At 32.7% G+C, this 20,580-nt stretch overlaps 1 protein-coding gene across 9 annotated transcripts in view; it reads right to left on the bottom strand.

Moving 5' to 3' along the window:
• Positions 1-20,580, bottom strand: part of LOC140434400 (pseudouridylate synthase RPUSD2-like) — a 927,331-nt gene that overhangs the window by 204,459 nt on the left and 702,292 nt on the right. The gene's annotated exons all lie outside the window — the stretch shown is intronic.

Genomic DNA, 20,580 nt, shown 5'->3' with positions numbered 1-20,580 from the left:
GTGGCGTAACTTTGCACATAAAAACTCATTAGAAATGAAAATTTAGAAAAAAAAATAACTGATTTTAAATGTTTAAGAAGCTAAACCACCAATGTACAGTGATATTCTAAAATTTTATTAGACCTAGAGTTCTGTAAGTATTGTTTTTTAGTATTTTTGTAATCTCCTGTCTTTTCATAAGTGTTAAATATATGTCAGAGTATTCCTCTGTGTTGTATTCTACTTAATGTGCAATAGGCATTGGTTAGTTCGGCCTAGGATCCAGTCCCGAGGCAGCCGAACTTCCGACAGTGTACTGTATTTGCTATTCTTTAATCATTACTAGGTATATCCACTGAATATTCTATGTATATATTCAACTCATTCATTTTTAAACATTGTCTACGATTCTAAAGTTGTTGAAACTGTACTCCTAAATTTATAATTATAGTAGATACAAACCGTTAAATAACAAAGCTGCTGATTGCGATCAACAAACATTAATGTCGAAAATTTCCACTATATATAGCAACTTCTCTCTAAAAGAGCTTCATCCTAATATAATTCCGAGATTACGGAAAGTTTTAGCATGGAAGCATCAAATAAAATGAATTAATAAAACGATTGGCTGGTCTTCCTGCGTTGCCAGATTATTCATCAGAAACAGCACCCGAAAGAGTCACAATATATTGAAAACTTCTGAGGTGAGAATATAGAGAATTACATGAAATATACTGAGACTGAAAGAAGAATGACATCATAAGAAATTTTAACGTACAGGATATAAACAAGTGGACACTAAATAGAAAAAAAAACCCGGAATAATCATCTATGTAGAATGAATACGACTACGACTACACCGAGTAGTGGGGAGGGACCCACCATCCCACAGATAGAAGTGGTGCTATCGGAAGCTACGGAAGAAGCTATCGAAAAACTGAAGAACAACAAAGTTTCCGGAGCGGACCAGACAGGAAGAAGTTCTTAAACTACTTGACACAGATCAAATATAACTTTCCTCCCGCTCTCTTCAATAAAATCTACATTAGTGGACAAGAACTAAATGATTGGTCTGCTATCAACGTTCATTCCGATTCCCAAAAGACAAACGCATATAAATGCTCCGATCATAAAATAATCAGTCTGATAACCCAATCCCTGAAAGCTTTCCTTAGTACTATATATACACGTGTATACAAAAAGTTAGATGAAAATATAACTGACACACAATTTGGCTTTAAAAGGGGGCTCTGAACACGAGAGGCTCAATTCTAAATACAAGAACTTATTCATCGAGCGCGTGACGTCAATACAGACTTCGCGTGCTTCTTCGACTTTGAAAAAGCGCCTTTGATAGAATCACGCGCAGCAAACTCATCTCAATCTTACAAGAGTCGGGAATAGACGACAGAGACGCAGAGATATCAAAACTATATCTACAACAAAAGGCCCATTGTAAAAGTCGAGAATGAAGCACCAGAGTTCAACATAAGAGAGGATTTTTGGAGTTTCTCAACTATTAAATATTAAAAATGGGAATTATTTCTAATTCGTACCTAGCTACCTACTACATGCCTGTAGTAGAAATCAGATGAGGAGGAAGCAACACAATTTGCATTAAGATTTAAGTAACATCGGCGATAATAGTTCCCCCTCCCCCACCTAGACTACTGGATTGAGGAGATCGAACGCATCTCCCACAGTTGTGCTTTCGCTAATGGTTTTAAGCACTATCCAATATAGAAGAAGGAATTGTACTTAATTTACTTTTTCGAGCCTGAATCCAATTTTTCTGTACAGTTTAGTGCCTTTGTATTTGCGAGTCATAAACAATCGAGGTTGCACTGTGAAGAACAAAGTCTGCATACTTTCAGGTGTTCTATATTCTGTAGTTCTAGCCATTCACAGAGTGCAGAGTGGGACAATGCCGGTGCGTATTCGGTTGAGTGTCGCCAGGTTCTCCACTCTATATAACATTTCGGGGAGTTCAACGCTTCTCATAAACCTATTTCTTGATGTAAGCCGGCTGGTTCCAGGCGGATCTTCTAACTGGTAAAAACGGAATTGTAATAAATAGAGCGATGGTGAACAACCTGCGGTACGCGGATAACATTATCCTCGTAGCGGATAGTACAGAGGGGATTCAGAGAATTATAAACCGAGAAACAACCTGCGGTACACGGATAACATTGTCCTTGTAGAGGATAGTGCAGAGGGGATTCAGAATTATAAACCGTATAACCACCGCATGCTGCACATATTGTATAAAGATAAACTGTAAAAAACAAACACTATCAGTAAAAATGACGTCGCATCATACAATTTAATGTCAACAATGTAGCTCTCCCAATAGCTGAAACAATAACATACTTGGGATGCTCCTTAAATAAAGATTGGGAGCACTCAAGAGAAATAAGATGTCGAATCGAAAAATCAAGAAGAGCATACAATAGGATGCATAAAGTGCTCTTACGGAGTAGACGTGTGGACTTTTCAGAGGCCTCATGTAAAAATGTAGTGCTATTGAGGCATGCTTAAAGTCCCATGGATATATCATATATCTAATGAAACCACCTTACAACGCATCGGAGGTAGAATGCGCACTTCATAAGAAATGAAAAGTACCACCTGGAGCAGGTTATTCTGCGGGGAAGATCATAGAAGCTCGAAAGTCGACAGGGTACAGAAGAAAATCGTGGTTGCAGCTTATTCTGATGGAGAAAATATAGAAGGTCGGTAGAACGCAGAACAAGAATGTAACTGAGGAACCTAGCATGGGAAGGACCTTAACATGTTTATTCAGCGTGGCAGTAAATAGATTAATGTGGTCCAATGGGATAGCCAATATCCATAGAAGATAGGCACTTTAAAAGAAGTAGAATGGATAAGACCAGGGTGATCTATCAATTCAGCAAGATATAAATCACCAAACGATAGTAGTATCAGTCGATCGCGCTAAATATGGAGAAAAACCTTCCATAATTGTATCAATCCGCCAATGAACAAACAGGACTGCTCATAAAAAAGAAGACATTATATTTATATTACATATTATATATATATATATATATATATATATATATATCCGTAAAAGACCCAATCCCTAATGAAGACCATGGTGTTTACGAGATACCCTGTTCCATTTGCCCACGTACATACATCGGACAGACAAACCGACGAATCCATAACCGTATTTACGAACATTCTATATCTGTCAAACATTCCGATACTACTTCAGCCCTAGCCCAACATCATATTCAAACAGGCCACAAAGTAGATTTCGAAAAAGCAAAAACCATCGCCCCCATCTTCTCCTTAAAATCGAGAATCATTCGTGAAGCTATCGAAATCGGAAAACGGCCTAACAGCTTGAACACGCGCGATGACTCGAAACGATTGCCGGCAACATGGCGACCCCTGCTTCAGCGACCTCCCGCCCACACCGCTCAGGCCACGTCAGCGGATACCGTTCCCGCGCATACAGCGAGTATAAAAGCAGCCACAGAGGGTAAGACCGGTTGTCACTCGACACTGAGGAGTAGGCAGATTGAGACCTCAGTGCCGAGAGACAGTTCTTGCAATATAGAACACGATACTGGTACGTCTCGAGTGAGGGGAGTAGGTAGATTGAGACCCCGAACTCGAACCGAACCACTCTTGATAATGGCTCCAAAATGGGTGCCGAAACGTCGAGTACTAAATTCTCAACGCGGTTCTTCCGGAGAACTAAGTAATTTTCATTCATCTGACCGCGGAAATTTATCCGAACATAGGTATATATATATATATATATATATATATATATATATATATATATATATATATATATATATATATATATATATATATATATATATATATATATATATGTAATATAATATAATAAAAGTTGAGTAATTCCAATTCAATAAAAATTTGTGAAACTGTCTACGCATAAGCACAATAACTTACGTATTCGTCTTGGCATTTCCATAACGTTTCTGACTAAACTAAAAATCTTGTAAGTTTCCAAGCCGCAGTTTTACTATGACTGGTTTCAGCTCAAGCAAACTTAAGTTATAAAAGTAAGCATAATTTAAAAGCAGTATTTTGCATTAAACCGAGAAGTTGCATGGTATATTATGTTAAGAGTTTCGGCCTTTTTATCCGATTCCTTGGCTATATAAACTACTGTTGCCAGAAGCTTAAAATTTATTCAAATATTCCTGAATTCAAATGGTTCGAGTAAGTGCTGGTAAATGTACTCGAGAGTTCCTTTTTTGCAACAGGTATACTTATACTTAGAGGAGAAGAGGGTAAGATTAGGATAGGCGATGTTGCCGATTTTAACTTTAGTTTTTGTTTGAGTATATATTTTAGTTACTGATGTGGCTGAGTATTTATGTGATTAAATAGATATAATATCCAGGACTATCTGAAACAATTATAGAAAATATAAATCAGGAGAATGCATAAAAAATTTTAATTGGTATTCGTACGTGAATCGAGTCGACGATTGGATAACTAATATACCGAGGTACTTTTTGTAGAGGCTATAATAACTTACTATATATTAAGATAAATAAAAAAGACTTTAAAATGAAGAAAATAAATAACACTCTCCAACAATATAATTGTTTCGGCCTCCAAAACAGCTAGTCTTTAATATTTTTTCTTTATGAAGCCAATAATCACCATGAAACTGTTCAATCAGCTCTGGATTACAAGGTTGCGCGATTTTTGCCATTCTAATGAGATCAATAAAACTTATTACTTCCATTAACCGGTCACTATAAGATTTGCATTATTATAGCCTAATGTTCATATAACCTATAGCACAAAATTTCGGTTTTGAGTTTTGGCAACAAATTTAAGAAATTTGAAATATGCCCTAAAAACGCTGAATTTAAACTTTTACTATTGTTCTGAAGCTATTTTTTTGTGGCATTTTAAAGTAATTACTAACGCGCGTAACTAACATTCAAAATCGCCTTCCGCTTTAAGTGTTGTTTCAGAGAGAACGGTTCATTTTACACAAAAAATACTAACAAATAATTTTGTTCAAAATTATGTCAGCTATACTTTTTTTTCTACGGCGTATACATTCTTGGTAAATAGATTTTTCCGTTTTCTCCCCCTCCTCACGAGGTAGAAAGCCGAGTGTAGTAGTGATAAACTTTTTGTGGTCCCAAAATTGACACTCAGCAAAATTAATCTTGTTCGTCTTTTAGAAATCAAATCTCTGACGACTGGACTATTGGTACTATAGATATTCACGTAAATTCAAACCGCGAATTTTTAAAATCGTTCCTGTCAATGTAAGTAATTACATAGAACAAGGAGCAAACTTCCGTGTAATTAAACTATCCATGTACACGGGCGTAATTAAAATGAATGCTAGAAAATCGTTTGAAAATACGAAGATCTGGAAGAGGTGGAGTTACCTAAAGGATCGATCAGCCATTGTGATTGTAAGGGGCGAATCTGTAACAACATAATTGCAACATTAATTATTGTCCTTTGCCGAGACTTCCCTTTGATATATACCGTTACGAACATTGATTAAGGTAAATAGATATAATTCAAGTAACTGTGGAATATCCGAAGCAAAGGCCTAAGTATTAAGATCTCACGGAGGACAAAAGATTCTAATGAATGTACATAATGAGGAAAATTAATAATTGTGTTCTTAATTGGTGTGAAAGATTGCCAACTTAGTAATAAGGTCGCAGTTGCGTACGTAACTTTATTAAATTAGGTTAAATCAAGTTATATATATATATATATATATATATATATATATATATATATATATATATATATATATATATATATATATATATATATATATTTAACGTGATTATGCTGTTAGGCGAATGCAGTTTCCAAAAGATTATGTTTTGATTTCTTTGGATGTGGTTTCTTTATTTACAAACATTCCACTAAATATGGTCACGGACATTATAGAATCAAATTGGAACCTTATAAAAGACTACACGACATTATCTAAAGGTAATTTTTTACTAATTCTCAGGTTCATTTTTAATAACACTTATTTCAGTTTCAATGAAAAATTTTACTCCCAAATTTTTGGAATACCTATGGGTTCCCCGATTAGTCCCATCCTTGCTACTTTTAACTGATCATCTCTTAGACAATGTGATCGCACAATTGCCTTTCGAATTACCATTTATATATAAATATGTCGATGACATCATATGTGCAGTTCCATCTTATCACATCAATACCACATTAAACATTTTTAATTCATTTAGTGAACATCTTCGGTTCACAATTGAAACCGAGACAGATCTTAGTATACCATTTTTAGACACAAAGGTAATAGGAACAAATGACAATATTCTGATATTGGATTGGTACCAAAAGCCAACAGCATCGGGCAGGTATATGAATTACTTTTCAAACCACACCACTCGTCAAAAATATAATACAGTATTGGGTATGAAAAACAGGGTAATGTCCATTGTTGATGATAATTTGTTACAAAAAAATCTGGACATATACAAAATTTTTCGAAACAACGGCTATCCTAAACATATTTTAGAAAAACCCATTTACAGCAGTAATTTCTATGATGGTCCTGTCCTTGACTCTAACAATGAGTCAATCAAATACAAAAAACTCCCCTTTATTAACGGTCTAACTCAGTCTGTCATATCCATATTTAAAGATGATTCCAATATTAATATAGCTAAATACAATACCATAAATAGCAAACAACTTTTTTCTAAAATTAAAGACCCAGTACCAACCTTATATATAGAGTAATGTGGTATATGAAATACCGTTTCTAGGATGTGAAAAAAGCTACATTGGCCATACATCGCAGTGGCTAAAACAACGTATCACACAGCATAAAAGTGATTGCCGCTTAGGAAAAAATACTTGTGCAGTTGTCGAGCACTACAAAAACACCTGTCATCTGTTAGACTACAACAATGCTCGTATTTTGGCACAGACTGAAAATTACAAAAGTAGGTTATTTTTGGAGATGTACCACATTAACAAAAATAAACAAACTTTAAATTATAAAACAGACACGGGCCAATTAAGCAACATATATTGCAATATATTAAACAAAATTTAAAACTACACTCACCTTAATGATTAATAATACTAACTAGCCTTAATGAATTATTAAAGAAATACTATTCCTCTAATGTTTTCTTACATTGTCATTTTTTGCATTTTGAAATAATTTTTACTTGTTCCATCTTATTTATTGTCAACGAACGGTGCTCAAAAATATTTTAAATTTTAACATGCATTTTATTGAATGTACATAAGTATACATCAGCAATAATGTTATTTTAATATTCAATTTTATTTATGTGTATAATCTTTTAATTTCTGTAAGTATTGTAAATCTAAGTGTACGTCATTTACGTTTTTACAGTTACTCCCGATGAAGCTATTAAATAAATGGCGAAATATTGAGCTTTAGAAAAAACAAAGATTTTTATTTAATATAGACCACATACCCGATATTTCCAACATACTTATAAATTATATATATATATATATATATATATATATATATATATATATATATATATATATATAATGTCACCACATGACCTGTCCATCTTATCCGGTTAGCTCTTATAAGTCCGATTATGTTTTCACTGCCATACAGAGTCACCAATTCAGCATTGCGGCCTCCAATCTCCTGTTATTTCGTCTCTTTGAGGGTCAAATATTCTGAACCAGTTCCGTTTCCATAAGTAACAACTAGACGAATAATTGACTTGTATAGTGTTAGTTTAGATTGTCTTTCTGACAGCATAGATATCAATAATCTGTAATAATGACAGTATAATGATCTACTCCTAGCACTCTTGCTGAGATCCCTTTTTTATTTGTCATCTATGATTATCGCCCCCGATACTACTTCGAAGTTGTGATCATTAAGAGTTATGTTCTGTCTTATTCTAGACCTTTTAAGTATATTGTATTTAATAAATAAATTATACAGGGTGTTTCAAAAAAAGGTAACCCCGTCTCTAGGATAGGTAAAAAACTGAAAAATAATTGGGGTTTGCTTAGTAAAAAATTTTTGTAACGCCATCCGTTTTCAAGATACAGGGCGTTGAAGAAAAAAAAATTTACGCATATTTTACGATTTTGCCGAAACTACTAGCAACATTGTAATGAAATTTTATACGAATTGTTTTGGAAGCTGATACATCCCATGAATTTGTTTTTATATCTGATTCTCATAGAGGGCGCTAGTTACACGGATCGTGCTAAGTATTACTCAATATAACTTTTTTAAGAGTATAATTATTAATCAAAATTTCAAGTAAACCTAAACATCATTCAATTTTACACGAAAAAGGTACTCTTGGTAAAACTCGATACTGTGTACCGTTTTCGGAATATTTTGATTTGAAAATTATGAAGTAATAATAATTGATGCTGGTAGTAATGATAAAGTTCTAATAGGTATACCTCTATTTTCTCCAAGTGTGCCATGGAAATCTGACATTTATTGATTGTTATGACGATAAATCAACAATAATTAGAGTTTTGAAACCTTATTTGTAAAATCAAATCAAAATGTACTCAAATGTTGAATACACTGACATGTTATTAACCTTAGGCGAATATTTAGGATGTTCTAGTGCAGCTGTGACACGTTATGCAGAAAAGTTTCCTAGAAGAAACTTACCAAGTAAAAAAACATTTAGAGCCGTTGAACGACGTTGTCGAGAAACTGGGAATGTGAGACCAAATAAAATAAATTCTGGTAGACCAAGAACAACAAGAACAATTAATAAAGAAAATCATATTTTAAATTTACTTGATCAAGATCCAACAGTTAGCGTAAGGAATATAGCAAGACAAACAAATACTTCTTCTTCAAGTACTTGGCGGATACTGAAAGAACAGCAATTACATCCTTATCATTACAGACAAGTCCAAGAGCTCTTGCCAGATGATCTACCGGTTAGAGTGGATTTTTGTGAAACATTGCAACAAAGGACAGCCCACAATCCAAATTTTTTAAAATTCATACAAATTAATAGGTTATCATATTCTACCTGGAAATTTAAATGGTGATATGTATCTTGATTTTTTAAACAATTCCTTATTCGAGATATTAGAAGATTTAACGCTAAACGAGCGAAGATCTTTATTTTTTATGCACGATGGAGCTCCACCACACTTTGATAGAAGGTGTCGTAATTGGTTGAGTAATCATTTTCCGAATCGATGGATTGGTAGAGGTGCAGAAGCTCCGATTCATTGGCCTCCTCGGTCATGCGATTTTAACCCTTTGGACTACGCAGTTTGGTCGTATATTAAGGAAAAAGTCTATGCTACAGAGGTAAATTCACGCCAAGAATTGGAAGAAAGAATTCAACGTCAATTTAATGACATCATAGCTGATCCCCTACCGTTTAGAAGGTTAATGGAATCTTTAGAAAAAAGAATAGACTTGTGTATTCGCGAAAACGGAGGGCATTTTGAACACTTACTGTAATTGAATTTTATTTTATGTTCTTAGTCATTAATTTAATTTTCTTCTTGTGAGTTTTGTTTAATTACTAACTATTTTATACCAGCATCAAATATTACTTCATAATTTTCAAATCAAAATATTCCGAAAACGGTACACAGTATCGAGTTTTACCAAGAGTACCTTTTTCGTGTAAAATTGAATGATGTTTAAGTTTACTTGGAATTTTGATTAATAATTATACTCTTAAAAAAGTTATATTGACTAATACTTAGTACGATCCGTGTAACTAGCGCTCTCTATGAGAATCAGATATAAAAACAAATTCATAGGATGTATCAGCTTCCAAAACATATTCGTATAAAATTTCATTACAATGTTGCCAGTAGTTTCGACAAAATCGTAAAAAATGCGTATTTTTTTTTCTTCAACGCCCTGTATCTTGAAAACGGATGGCGTTACAAAAATTTTTTACTAAGCAAACCCCAATTATTTTTCAGTTTTTTACATACCCTAGAGACAGGGTTACCTTTTTTTGAAACACCCTGTATACATATAAATAATAAACTATTATTTTCTCACTTTTAATAAATCTGTTTAAGTTTTCATTTTTTTTTATTATATTATTTAGTATTTTTTATTAATAAACTGTACACATTCTTTTACGTTCCCCAAATATATACGGATTTTTTTAGCTTCTTATTTTATCCTTATTTTCTACTTGATGTATTACAAGTAATTATACTTAAATTCTCTCGTATTATCCTTACGGCACGTAGATTTTTCCGCAACCTTCTACTCTTCCCCCTTGTCCGTGTCCCTAGGGATTAGGCTGTATAACTTGTCGACCCACTTTCTGTAGATATTTATGACAAATCTGAACCGTTTCAAAGTTTGCAACAGCGAGCGCAGTCTTATTTCCCTTCTAAAAAAAGATAAACTTTTAAGGATCAAATTGTAATTTATCTTCCCCATTTTATGGCCCGTCGACTTGCAGTCACTGCCAGATTACCTCAGCATTCTACATTTGACAAGTATAAAGCAACTAGTATCACCGGATTTTGACGATATAAGCCCTTCCCGGATTTTCCTTTTTCTTTTAAACGTTTAAAGCGGCTTTAGAAAAATCGCCTACACACGAGTTGAATTTTCATTCGGAAAAAAAAATGTGCGATGTAATGGTTAATGACGCGGTAACAAAGGAAGGAAGGGTGTATATCCTGATAATGTGTATAGGATGTAAGCGGATTAAATAAAAAGAGTTAAAATGCAAATATTTTATCCTAATTTCCATAAATCACGATAAAAGAGTATGTAAAGGCTATTTTTAGAGTTTGGACTCAGCAGAGATAAAGTGGCGCGGTTGAATATTTTAGAGCATGATAATACACCTGTGATCAATAAACAAACTCAACATAACAATCCTGTGATCAGTATCGATTAAAACAACATAAAGAAAACTAAATATATGATAGTGAGTAAACAAAATTTAATACAGAATGACGTTATAAAAGTCGGAGATGCTCGGAGAGAATAGAGAAATGGGAGCTAGAATCCAACGGTAGAAATTAAATTGTAAAAATGAGGAACGCACTTTGCAGCCACGATCTTAGTATTGACCTTCGCATTAGAATGACATATTGATATATCTTTCCAGTACTAGTAGATAGAGTGGAAGCATGGACTCTGAGTGAGGCAATGCTTAAACGCTTGGAAGCATTTTAGATGTGGGCATACAGACGACTACTAAGAATAAGCTGGGTCGACAGAGTTAGAAATCCTTAGGTCCTTAGACGCCCGAACCAAACAACACAACTGGTCAGTATATAATAAAGAGACGCAACCTAGAACACTTTAAAAAATATAAACTTTTGCATCTGATCATTCAGGGAAAGATCCAAGGTAAACGTGGTCCTGGTAGAAGAAGGGACATCATGGCTGAAAAATGTATGACAATGGTACGGAAAATTGACTACATCAGTATTGAGAGCTGCGTCAATAAAGTTACGGAAGTGGTCAGAGTAGTCAACAATCGCAAACTGGAATATTTTTGCCATGATATGCGTCAGCCAGAGAGATATAATATACTTCATTTAATAATAAAAGGCAAGATATATGGAAGAAGCGGTCGAAGACGAAAGTCATGGCAAACGTGGAACGTCAACAAAATTAGTATAGCAAATATGATAGCCGACGAACGATAATCGAGCGTTGGCTAAGCATTTTGGTAGAAGTGGTAAACTTTTATGCATATTTTTTGAGTCCCAAAATTAACATTCTTAAAAAAATTTAGCTTATTCGTATGATTTTTAGAGGTTTAGTGGCATTTTCGTCTTTGATGACTGGAGTAAAATATAAATCGGTTATGAAGGATTTCTTTTTATTGTACAAATATAGTCGCATCAATATCTATATCTAACATCTTAAGGTTATTAGCGAGATATATACATAGATATACATGAGATAATTTACTTGTAAATGTTAAATTTTATTTGATATATGAATGTCTTTGAGGAATTTTACCAAATGTTTAATTTTACAATTTTCTCCAAAGATTTCACTATGATCCGATGATGTGGTTGGTCCGTCTTTCCAACTGGTACCTTGGATACTCTACAAAGACATGCTTAACACTGAGTGGAACATTACCGTTGTCACATAAAAGGGGGTTAATGTGATCAATAGCGTATATAGTTGGGAATTTAATATTTCACAGTTTTACAGATGTTTTCACTTCGCGATGTTTTGAAGTTGAATTCTCCCACGGGTTTTGCGACAAATTTTCGTCATTCACTTTAATGAATGATTTTAAATCATTTAGCAGTACATTTCTCAATTCACGAGCGGTTTCACTGATTCTTGCTTGTTGCTTTTTTATTTCCTTGGGGGCCAATGTGTTAAGGAATCCATGTAAATTGTACAGTATGGTTGCTGTTTTGGTAATTAGATATGTTGTGTAAAGTTGACTAAAGTTATTGACGGAACTGAGAGAATCGGTAATTATAAGAGCTTTGGCTATATAACTGCAGTTCATAGGAGTGGGAGCTTGATAGATGGCATATAGCTCGGCAGTATATACGCTGCTTAAAGATGGTAGCTTATATTCAAGTGTAATGTTTGGAGTAACGACAGCAGCCTCAACTCCAGTAACTCTTTTAGAAGCCCTGTGTATATGTGGTTGAAGTTAGACCATTTTGTAAGTTTGTTCTTCTTCCTCTTTATAAGCAATTCTGCTTGTTCATCGGCGGATTAATACCTCTATGGAAGGTTTTGCAAACTCCATCTTTTGCGCGGTCGTCCGATACGTAGTTCTTCTACCAATTGGTAATTTATCTCTTGCTATTTTGACTACACGGGTCTCCGACATTCTGATTATGTGGTCATTCCATTCTTTTTTTCTATTTAGTGTCCATTCGTTTATACAATGTAAGTTACATTTTCCTCTAATAACTTAACTCCTCTTTCGATCTATCAGCGGATTTCCTGTAATTCTTCTCAGTACTCTCATCTCTGCCGTTTTCAGTAGTCTCTGTTTTGTTTCAGATGCACATGTCATTATTGGTCTTACACTGAGTTTATAAATTCGTGACTTTATCTCAGTGTTAATGCATCCTGTCTACCAATAAATACTCATACATGACCGTTTATTAAACAACTCTCTCACAAACTTCACCCCTTCCTAAAATTTAAAAAATTACACAAATTTCCATCTACGAAAAATATTATAATGCTATTTGTCGTTCACATACCGGTTAACGTCTGCTTCGTATTGTAAGAGAGATGGTCTGGTGAATGGCTACTGATAAGCATGTTACTTTATATACAAATAAGTAAAAAAGCAGACTCACTGCTTCAGACCAGTTAGAACTACTATTGCACTAGATTGAATGTCAAACAAGAACTTATAATCATATTACACTCATTTTAATGGACACAGGAAGTAGAAAAAAACAAAGATTTCTTGTAGGAGAGAAACACTACAGAAATAAATTCTGAGTCACTAGAAAAATTCCTTTGTTGTGACAACTGCAGAAAGTACTTTGTGCGCTCAAATTTGTTCACCTTAGTGACAATTAACTAAGGTAACTAGCGACATGGACACCGGGTACACCAACCAGATCCCAAGTGCACATGTGGATGAGTAAAAACACGTTTGAAAGGGCGACTGGATATGACTAGGCCGAAACCCAAGTTTAAGTAAAATAAACTGTAACCAAAAAGATATTTGTCTTTAATAAAACAGTTACTTCCGAAAGAGAAACAATTAAATGTTAACAGTATTTTAAATAAAACATTTTTATAAGATAATAAGCTTCCATGCATATCTACAAACCTGCATAAAATAGACCCAAGGAACTAGTCCTTCAATTTCTTGATTATATTGATTCTGCAAGACAAGTAAATACTTTAACAGGTACCTATTGTGCACATAAAATAAAGTGTAAGCTAAACATTAACTATCTATACATACATTTTATTCTATTGTTATATGTATTATTGATCAACCAACGCTAATTTTGACTAAAAACTTCAAAGAAACGGCGACTTAGAGATTACAGCAGAAGATTCCAGCTTTTAAGGGGAGAGAAAAAAATTCGAAGCAGCACTGAATGTTTGATTACAATAAATAAAAATTAGCTAAGACCAAATCCAACTAAAACTCTGGTCTGCACTTTTCACCTGGACTTTCAAACATCGCCTGGAATAAAAACACGCCAGAGCTTACAGAAAAATCAACACACCTCAGAGTTAGACTACATCGCCTGTTAACATACAGATTCCATTAAAAAAAAACGGAAAGAATATTTATGGGAGTAACAACCTTTTAAGGAAACTTAGCAATATCAAACTGGGCGCGAAACTCAAACTACTAAGTCTATATTCTTTTGTACTAAGATTAACACCGCATGCGCTATGCTTCTCAATGGCGGAATACGCACGTTCAGTATGAAAGAGATCTGCAATAGTGATGTAACTGATTCGCATTCGCGAATATTCGCATTTTTTGCATATTCACATTCGCGAAATTTGTGCGAATGTTTTGCGAATATGAATGTAAGAAAAAAATAATAATTTGAAGATTAGGTTAATAAAATAAAAATCCGTTCACTTCTCAGTTTCTTTATTAAGAAAACTCACTTTATTTTACATGCTTAGAAAACTATATAATTAGAAAACATAAAATAAATGATGCAATGTAAACAAACAAAAACAAATTATTCTTTGAAACTGTTATTATCCTGAAGTATTTGATTTTAGACAATATCTTGAAAAAGCTAAGAAATTATTCAACTACAAAAAAAAAATATTCTATGTGTTTTTATGTAAAGAGTTTAAACAAACAAACATAAAAAGTTCGACTTCAATTAGATAAGTTCAGATAAATTTAGTAATTCAGCAATTTTATATAATATATATGCATTATAATTATATTATAATGTACACTACACTGTAATGTAATACAGTACATGATTTGTATAATTATTGTTCTGAAAATTGCTGAATTAATAAATTTATCTGAACTTATCTAACTACACACCTCGCACAAATGAAACTGCCGGCAGTGCCTGAGACAATTAAAATTGCCAAATTAAAAAAAAAATGAATATTGGCATTCGCGAATGTCGGTGGCATATATTTGCATTCGCAAATGTTCAAAAAATGACATTCGTTACATCACTAATCTGCACACGCTACACAGACACAGAGTTCAATTACTTTCCTTCACGGTACCCGTACTGGACGCGCTCAGGATTAGTTCAGAATCATGGTACAATGAATACACAAGGTATGATACATAATGTTCCAAAATCGGTTCGCTTTCGCGCATGACGTAGTCAAGAACGCTTATTCCCGCAACATTTGAATGTAGTTGTATAGGAAAGACTTTTAATTTTAAGTTTGTTTTATATAATTTGGCTAATTTAATTATAGTAATTATAAAGGGATAATAAAATTATGTTATTATAATATTTATCCTTTATAAAACATAGATATCCTTTATAAGACAAGTTTTAATTATCTTTTATTACACGTAGGTGCAGGTTAATTAACTTATACTCCAGAGTTCGATATTTCAGATGTTTAAAAAGATACAGAAAATGGTAATGGAGGTACACAAAATTTGTACGTATATATACCTACTGAACTAAACACAAAATCAAAATAAATAATGACAAAGTCAACTTTATTTATATCGAATGAGCTAGCTGGCCATCGAATATGAGTGTAGTGAGGGCACACAATATTGCACAACATTTAAAATGACATTTTTGTAATATTTGCACATCTTGGTATTGTTTATAATAATGATAACATTGTATATTTTAATAATGATAACATCATTTAACAAAGAAAAATATGTTATTTTGGAAGATGCTAAATTAATTTCTTCCGAAACAGTTCTTATTGCAAATTTCATAGCAGGCTGAGGCTAGTTTCTTACTTAACAAATCGATATGAAAAAACCATTTAAGGTTTCATGACTAATAATTAATAAAAATAAAGATTTAGACTTACGTCGTTGACCTAGAAGTAGTAAGAAGCTGCTCAACATACTTTTTGGACTCTCTGTGTTCGCCTCCTTGTACGCGGTTCTTTTGGTTGGTTAAAAGGGTAGCCGATGTTGATTTAGGCAAATAAAGACTAGGTACTGCCTCAGGTTTGAGTTTTAGACCCTTTTTAGAAACGTAATTTAAAAGTTCCTGTTGTAGATTTCTTTGGTAATCTTCAGTTTTAAAATGTGTATAACAAATTATTGCAGTATTACAATTAAAATTATCCTTTCTACAACACGATATAATCCACAGTTTTCTGGTCACACTATCTTTAGGAAATGTATGAAACCTAAAGATTTTATCTTCATTGTCACTATTGCAACAAGCAATTGCACAGCGTACTTTGAAAAAGGTACAAAACCAGATATACAATGGCAAATAAAAACTTCCAGTTTTACAAAAAAATACTATACAGCATAAATAAATAGTAACTAAACACCATTTGTATAAAGACACATATATAAGCATAAATCTAAATTATTTTTCTATTATAAAATACATGACTCAGTCAGTATTGAGTTACTTTAAAATATATTTATTATCTCATAACTTGCAATTTGCAATAGTCACCATTGATAACCGATATTATTGTTGAACTTTTGTTTTTATACAAGCTTTCTGTCTTGCCGGTGTAAAGTCGTCTGAAGTCGATATTTATTGTGTTTTGCGTTTGAACTAATTTGTGTCTTATTTTCATATCATTATATTGTTTGATAAGTAAATTTTGCATATAGTAATCGGTAGGTTATAGTAATGTGTATATTTTTTATTTTACTAAATTTCATTATAACTCATCTAAAATACCATATTGAATTGTAAAACAGATTTTTCTCTATTGTACTCTATTTTGTTTTTATTTCAGTAAAACTGCTTGGAAGTAAGTAACAGTGAATCAGAATAAGCAAATCTACTACTATTTACCTATTCACAGTATTTCCTCTGCAGAAAATTTTTAAATTTCAAGGGATTTGCATACAAAAAGAGTACTTATATTATTAGTATATGTATGAAAACAAAAATAAATATTTCGCCTGAATCTCTAGGAGAAGTAAAGGTTTTACGCTACTGAAAATATATTTTTTATTCAATTATAACCAAAACAAAACATTTAAAAAAAAAATTAGATCACTTTTTAACCATAATTTCAAAATTAATGTGTACGTTAAGCTGTATTCTTTATTCTTTATTCTTTATTTATGTGTAATAATGGGTTCGATGTGGTTCAGGCACCGGTTCAGGCGATCTTAACTACGTCACACTCCTGGGCCAGCTGTCAAATGTCATGCGCAATATCATACCTTGTTCAGAATACTCTTAGTAATCGGGTTGTACGCAGACGCGGTTCAGAATTGATTTACATCGCGAACGAATTTTAAATAACCTTCAGTTTAATTCAGTCTTTAGTTCCTGATTTGTTTTATTTTACAGCCTGATTTGTTGAAGCAAAGCTTTTTATTGATATTTTATAATTACATAATTTACAACTTACCCACGAAATCAAATGATATAAAAAATATTTAAAAAATAAATTAAATAATGAATTTAATAAATTTCTACACTTAGCATAGCATAAACTGACTAATTTTTTTATTTGTACCGCACCAAACCTTTTTTTATTTGAGTTTATATATTTTTTCAAGTTCAAATGTATTATTTTTTAAATTTTTCCAAGGGGGCCGGAAATTTTTATTAACAAAAAACAATTTTCAGAATCGCTTCGGGTACAATTTTTTTAGGTGTATCTCATTGAAATAAATACTGTTTCTATCTAGGTAATTTTTCGAAAAATGCTTCCTTTTAGAGTTATTTGAAATTTTTTGTTGAAACAATGCCTTAGTGATTTTTGGGATTTTTTTTTTCTAAAAAACTGCTGAGTAAGTAAATTGCAATTCTATAAAAAGCTTCGTAATCTTTAAACCTTCAAGTACAATTAAGAATATTTTAACAAGGATAAATGGATTCTATCTTGCTCAAAACATGGAACCAAATATTTCGAATATAGATTCCGAGCGATCTATTCCTGTTTCTCTTTGTTAATCTTTGTTTAAATTTAAAACTATAATTTTAGCAAGTCAGAAACCACTTATCCTTGTTAAAATATTCTTATCTATACATGAAGGTTTTAACACTATAAAGCTTTCTGTGGAATTGCAATTCATTTTTTAGTTTTTTAGAAAAAAAATTCCACAACTAACTAATTAAGGCGATTTTTCAACAAAACATTGCATATAACTCGAAAAGGAAACATTTTTCTAAAAATTACCAACAGAGAAAAAGTATTTACATCAATGAGATATGTCTAAAAAATATTTACTCGAAGCGATTCGGCAAATTGTTTTTTTGTTATAAGTTATTTGTCAATACCAATTTCCGGTCCACATGGAAAATAAAAAAAATACATTCGTACTTGAAAAAATACATAGAATCGAATAAAAAAGGTTTGGTACAGTCGAAAAGAAAAAACATTAAATTCTCTTCAGATCCCAAGTATCGGTTAAACTGATTCTGAACTACTAACTAACTAACTAACCGCGATCGTCAAGATTCCGCACTAGCAGTCCCTATCAGTACAGAACTTGATATCTGCGACTGCTCATTTTTACACTGCGCAAGTGAAGTAATCCTGAACACGTCCAGTACTCAAACTGCGAACAAAGCTATTATAATAATACTATAGAGGTTGAACTGAGTATGATCGTTGTTCTAAAGCTATTTTCTTATGGCATCTTAAAGCAATTAGGTACTCTTTTATTGGGAATAAGCCACAATTGAAGTTTAAAATAAGTTTATTGACATTTCAATTCCCACTTTGGAAATCATTCTCAAAATACAAACATTTGTTTTTTTGTTTGATTCTGTTTGGAGCTGGGTATGGTGACAACTGAAGTCCTACTACTTCAGTATATAATGAGAAAATATTGCCTGAAGAAAGGTTATTTACTACAGACAGACCAATGCCATTGACTACCTATATTAGCATTCACACACAAAACTCTTTTGAAGTCACCAGTTGAAAAAGAACAAGGCTTTTTCTGTGTTTTCCACAACCTGAAAAGTGTCCTTTGTGGTAATCACTAACCCACCATTATTGTTTAAATTCATTAACCTGCTAAATTTCCCAACTGAAGCATAAGAATGATCAGATTGTGTTTTAAATAAACATTGGCTACAATCTAAAGACATCAGTTTTGGAACAATTTTCTTAATAATAAATCCACATATATAAAAAGAATACAATCCTTAAATTTAGATTTCCCATCTCCTACCAACACAATGTTCAACTCTTCTGAAAGCAGATCTATATCAGTTTCTACTTCATTATTTTCAAAGAATATTATATTCCTTCTTCTCCACTCCATTTGGAGTATGTTTCCCTCATTTTCATTTTTATTTAGATTATTCCCTACAATACACTTGGCAAGAGGATAGGAAGTAATATCATTATGATTTAAAAATACACTCATATAAGTAAAAATGATTATTTTTCGTCCAGGAGATTATCTTACTTAAAACCACACACAAAATTCCATATAATTACCAAGACAAACAAGTGAAATTTCATACAATTTATACATTTTTTTGCCCCCACATTTGTGTCCACCTAGTGTACAACACATGACCTCGCTTTAAAAAAGAGGCTTCACTTATTGTTGTCCAGTTCTAAATCTAGTTTATTATAACATATAGTTTATTTGTCAGCCTGAATGAAACATACACACTTATTACCATGAGACCATCGCCTCTGGATAAACTCTATAAAGCTCCTGACTCCCACAAAATGGCCCGTGAATTCACAGAATGTTCCAAACAAACCTTAGAGAACTGCCACTCACTTTTGGACCTGAACTGTATCCTGAAACATTAAAATCAAGAAAGTGATTTCTTAGCACTTGTTAGATGAACCACCAGCCTGTTACCCACTGACAGAAACTCCATAAAGTAGATTTCAAGTTAACACAGCGCATGCTGATCCGCTAAAGTACTGCCATGGCACCAACCAAGTGAAACCTTCTGAAATGAAGCCAATACTGGGTTCAGAAACCATATTTTACCAGACACAAAAAAGAAAAGTAGTACTTGGAATGTTAAATTAATGATAGGTGTGAAATTTACATTTTATATGAAAAACAAATTTTCTTAGAAATATAAACTTCAATATACATTTCTTTCACTTTTATATTTTACCAAACATTGAGCCTTAAAAACTGATTTTATTTAATATATACTTAATTACTGCTTTTTTGGCTATACCCTAAAAAATAAATAAATTAGTTACTAAAGTTAAACTAGACGAAAATATTGAAGTAAGATGCAGAAATAGCACATCACACATAGATGCAACTTCAAGTTGAATATCGACTTTTCAATATTTCTATGTCTGTCACCTACGTAAAAAATGCAATTGTATTGACTTCTATTGCAATTCTGTACATCATAAAAATATATTGGGTTGTATTTGATAATATTTACATAACATTAGACTTTGATTCAGCACTACTATAATATAATCTTCCTGTAAAGTTCTTTGCAGATCTTCATCAGGACCAGTACGACCAGTGGTAATAAAAACCTCTGTTGTAA

The sequence above is a fragment of the Diabrotica undecimpunctata genome, chromosome 2 (assembly GCF_040954645.1).
Source record: "Diabrotica undecimpunctata isolate CICGRU chromosome 2, icDiaUnde3, whole genome shotgun sequence".
Taxonomy (NCBI): domain Eukaryota; kingdom Metazoa; phylum Arthropoda; class Insecta; order Coleoptera; family Chrysomelidae; genus Diabrotica; species Diabrotica undecimpunctata.
The sequence above is the reverse complement of the archived record's forward strand: the minus strand, read 5'-3'. Positions and strand labels throughout refer to the sequence as shown.